Consider the following 5,309-nt stretch of genomic DNA (forward strand, 5'->3'; position numbering starts at 1 on the left):
TATCTGTTCATTCAGTTTTCCCTGTAATGTGTAGGTTGTAATGGATTCTGGAAGATTTTTTTCTCTGGGACACCCAAATTCTAAAGCATCAATAGAGAACCTCAGGGATAAGATGAAGGTAGAAGCTTTATCCAGACATTTAGCTCAGCCGCTGTCAATCAGAGCAACCTAAAAGGGAGGAAGAGCTGGCCAAGTCTCTTAGACAAAAAGCAAACATCAAGTCAGAGATCCAAAAGAAAATCACATCTTTGAAATATGGTGTAAATAAGATTCCATTTATTTTCACTTTAAGAAATAAATGTGAGCTCTGTTCATGCCCAGCACAGCCATGGCTTATGGTCCCAAGAAGCATCTGAAGTATGTAGCAGCTACAAATCATTGGGTGCCGAATAAACTGACCGGTGTGTTTGCTCCTCATCCATCCACCAGTCCCCACAAGCTGAGAAAATGTCTCCCTCTCATCATTTTCCTAAGGAACAGACTGAGGTATGCCCTAACATGAGATGAAGTAAAGATCTGCATATGGCGGTTTATGAAGACTGACGGCAAGGTCCGAACTGATGTAACCTACTCTGCTGGTTTTGTGGATGTCATAAACATTGACAAGACCAGAGAGAATGTCTATTTGATCTATGACACCAAGGGTCACTTTGCTATTCATTATATTATACCTGAGAAGTATAAGTTGTGCAAAATGAGAAAGATCTTTGTGGGTCCAAAAGGAATCTTTCACCTGGTGACTAATAATACTTGTACCATCCACTACCCTGATTCCCTCATCAAGGTGAGTGACACCATTCAGATTGATTTGGAGACTGGAAAAATTACTGTTTTCATTAAGTTTGACACTGGTAACCTGTGCATAGTGACTGGAGGTGCTAACCTGGGAGAAGAATTGGTGTGATCACCAAAAGAGAGAGACACTCTGGCTATTCTGATGTAGTTCATGTGAAAGATACCAATGGCAACAACTTTGACCCCTGGCTCTCCAACATTTTTGTTACTGGAAAAGGTAACAAATCATGGATTTCTCTTCCCCATGGAAAGGGTATTTGACTCACCATTGCTGAAGAGAGAGACAAGAGACTGGTGGCCAAACAGAGCACTGGGTGAAATGATCTCTAAGTGACATAATTAAAAGAGTCTTAATTAAAGATAATGTAGTACAATTCGAAAAAAAAAAAAAAGAAATATGAAATAGATGGAGTCAAGGAGAGATAGAGACTATCCTTTTTTTTTAAAAGGCGGTCTCTAGAGATAAGTCTTGGTTTGATTAAGAATAAATGATTAGATTAGAAACAACTCCTTCAAGAGAGCCACAGGCCCATCTTTCATGAGCTTTTCCAAATACCCATCGAAATGACCAATGGAGAGCTGAATCAGCTCAGAACTGGAGACCAGATTGCAAGAGGGTTTACAAATCCACAGTTTGCCTTATATGAAGGAAAACCCCTCTGGAGTGGTCAGCTGATGCTCAGAACCATTCCCTCACTCATTATCTCTGAGGCAGAGTGAAAAGAAGAAAGTATTGGCCTGAGAACACATCTAAGAAAGTATTCAGCCCCTGTGTCTTACCAGAGCTGGATTGAGGGAAATACAGTCACCATGGAAGGAGACGGAAACAAACACAGTGGTGTACTATAGCAGCCCAGTCCTTGGACTGCCAGGCTGTTCAGACAAGGGAGACTCTAAAAACTGGCTCAGCAGAAGCCACACCCCACAGACTTCCAGTCAGCAAAATATAACTGCAGCATGCTTACCTCTGGCCTCTCCATGTATCCGAGCCTAGTCGTTTTGAACAGAGACCTAACATGCTGATAAAATCCATCTCAACTGCTAAGAGTGGAGAAACATAAAGATCCATGCACCATCCCAACTCTCAAGTCACTGAAAGAATTAGAAAACAAAAATCAGGGCTTAGAAACAAGTGGAATCAAGCTGGGGAATAAGATTATGTGTTCCCCCTTAAAACAGACTGATTTCTAGAAACAAGAAAAAAATCACTGTAATTTCTATGTTTCTGGTGCAGGAGAATAAGGTGATGATCATGGAATATACAGAGAAACTCCGCCAGGTCAAAACTCAGAGCTGATAATTTGAGATATATCAGGTGTCCACTCCTAGACAGTCTCATGTTTCGGCTTATCCGTGAAAGTTTAGAAAGAGCATACAGGCCTCCCTTGGGCAAACAGGACATGCTGTACAAGGGGACAGCTCTCAGTGTCCAGAAACAATATAAAAGACAGGATGAAAATGTGCCTTGTAACATCAGCTTTCTTTGGTTTAAACATAATATGACTTTTTCCAAAGTATGTCTTCAAAGTTTATATTCAAACATGGAACCAAGATGTCTCCTTGTTTTTGCTGTGCTTAATCACTGCTGGGCTGCCTTAGAATCTAAAATAAAATCCATAAGGTTTCAAACAAACAGGTTTAGAATGGCTTTTTAAAATTTGTTTGGATTTTGCCTATTATCTCACTTGTTATTAATTATGTAGGGGTTTTTTTGGTCTTATTTACAAAAAAAAAAAAAAAAGAGGAAATCACATTTTCCCCAAAGCTCAGAAATGTGGGTGAGAAGAATAAATGAAAAAAAAAGCTAGCTTAAAATCACATAGAATTTGAAGCAAATTATTGTGTATAAATCTTTAACATATAGAACAACCTATAGATATGCAGCAAAAGGCAATACATCTTCATCCCAAAATTAGGACGGGGAAATCAGAAACAATTAAGTTAACAGAGCATTAATATTAATGTTTAGAAAATTGTAGAAAATCCACAAATGTCTTGGGAAATTTAGTAGTGACTAAAAGCCTGCATTCTGTTTTGTTCAAATAAAGGCTTTCCTTTCTTTAATGTGCACAATATTACCAGGAAGGGAAGACAGCATCAGACTATAATACATTATGTAGAGGGAAAAGGCCTAAAGAAAAAGCAGATGGCAACCTCTTTTGCCGGAGCCATATAATTTCATGGTGCATTTTTTCCTCATGGCTTCACTGAAATTCAAGCCCAGGGGCCAATTCTTTCTAGCAGAGGATGAGCTCAGGGGTGAGGAGGAAACAGCAAAGATGGGGGAAGTCTTAACAAAAGGTGTGGCAATTGGATCTCTGCTTCTTTGTGAGTGATTGCTGTTTCCTTGATCAGTAGCTTTCTGGGCTCCAGCCAAACCAAGGCTCATGATGGTCACAACAGCCCCATCTCTGTTAGTCGACAATCCACTTTTCTCCATGTCACCCAATTCAAATTCCTTATGGATTGGTCAAGTTCACTTTTTTGAATGAGGTTACACAAGTCAAAGGCCAGTGGCCAGCTAACAACAACAACAAAAATGCCCCTTTAGGTCAGCACCTGGTCATTTAAAACATTAAGGGCTGTGCATGGCTAGATTCCCGAGAAAAGTTTGCGGGTGAGTAGCTACCCTACAATACACAGTTAAGTAGTACTTGGAAATTAAATAACCTGAGTTCCTAGAACAGTAGTTCTCAAAGTGTGGTCCTGGGACCAAACACCTGAATCAAGTGGGAAATAGTTAGAAATGTAAATTCCCAGGCCATATCCCAGACTTACTGACTCTGAAACACCAGGGTTGGAATCCGGTAATCTGTGTTTTAACAAGATTTTACAAAATTCCAATACACGCTGAAGTTTGAAAATCATTTGTTTAGAAAAATTCCAAAATGTCTTCAAGCTCAAGGCAGTGGAGATTGAAAGTGAAGGCAAATTTCAGCCCCTTCCAAAAGACTATGGACCAATGTCCACAGCTGGATGAATGGATAGACAAAATGTGGTATATACATATATTGGGATATTATGCAGCCTTTTAAAGGTTGAAAATTGTGATGTGTGCTACATCATAGATAAACTTGAAGACCATATGCAAAGTGAAATAAGCCAGTCACACACACACACACACATAAAAAAAAAACAAAAAACAAAAACACAAATACTGGATGAACACACTTATATGAGGTATCTAGTCAAATTCATAGAGACAGGCTAATGGAGAGTTATTTTTAAATGGGTACAAAGTTTCATTTTGGATTGATTAAAATGTTCTGGAAATAGATGGTGGTGATGGTTGTAAAACATTTAATAATGTAAAATAAGGAGAACAATCTACTAGTTTACTGCAAATGTTCTTCCTATTCTGAAACCAAATTATGCCATAAATTTTTCAAATTATTTTTCTATTTTTCTATAAAATTTGAGAGAATATTGCATCTTTGCAATGAGAATAATCTATTTATCAAAAAAGAGGTGTTGTGATATGAAAATGACTTTCTATAATTTCATAATAAATTTAAAAATCTAAAAAAAGACTTAAATTTTTTCAAAAGACATAATAAATCCACATATACTCACAAACCAATTTAAGAATAGAATGTTACCACTTCCGGTTAAGCCGGAGTAGGTAGACACTGTGCTGATCACCTCTTTCAACCACATAAAAATTACAAATAACCTACAGAACAACCATTATTGAGAATCTCCTGAGGTCTAGTTGAACAGAAGTCCTATAACTTAGGACATACAGAAGAAGTCACACTGAAATTGGTAGGTGGGGCAGAGATGCGAAATGGACTGGCCCTACACCCATGTGTGGCAGTTGAGAATCAGGAGGGATATCTTAGCTGTGGAGGTTTCCCCTGAGGAGAAAAGGGTCACAGCCTCACAACAGGGTCTCCAGCCCAGGGTTCCAGTGCTGAGAAAAGAAGTTTCCACAACTTCTGGCTATAATAACTAGCAGAGATGGTGACTGACTGAGATAGAAGGCTGCAGGAGTCCCAGGCGTCACTCTTAAAGGGCCCATACATAGCTTACTTGCTGATGTCTTCACTCACTCTGGGCAACAGCTTGAAAGGGGCCAGGAACATATGGGGAAGAACTGAATTATCTGGCTTTAAGGTGAGGGCTGGAGGGGCAGCTTTCTCCCAGACAGGGGTGCTAGCAGAACAAATTGTTCCTTTGTTGAGCTTCCTCCTTTCCTGGAATGCAGACACAGGCTGGCACAATATATGAGTCTCCATTGGTCTGGCTAATACTGGTCACCCTGCCCTGATGATTCCCTGAGATCCCACCTCTCCCAGCTTTTGAGCCAATCCAAGGTGTTTACAGGGGCTTTTCCGTATAAATGGCCTGTCTTGGCTCATGATGTGGACTTTCTCAAAGGTTCACAAACCCCAAACAAGTAGCATCTGGCCTCAGCATGCCCCATACCTCTTGTTCAGCAACCCAAGCACGACACTGGTAGCAGCTGGCCTTGGTTCGCAGCTTAACCTCCCCCAGGCACCTCTAAGCTCAGC

At 40.0% G+C, this 5,309-nt stretch overlaps 1 pseudogene; it reads left to right on the forward strand.

Annotated features, from left to right (window-relative positions):
* The first annotated feature begins 328 nt into the window (after positions 1-328).
* On the forward strand, positions 329-1,113 carry LOC105291282 (annotated as a pseudogene).
* Positions 1,114-5,309: the final 4,196 nt, after the last annotated feature.

Source organism: Pteropus vampyrus, unplaced genomic scaffold, assembly GCF_000151845.1.
Source record: "Pteropus vampyrus isolate Shadow unplaced genomic scaffold, Pvam_2.0 Scaffold44, whole genome shotgun sequence".
Taxonomy (NCBI): Eukaryota; Metazoa; Chordata; class Mammalia; order Chiroptera; family Pteropodidae; genus Pteropus; species Pteropus vampyrus.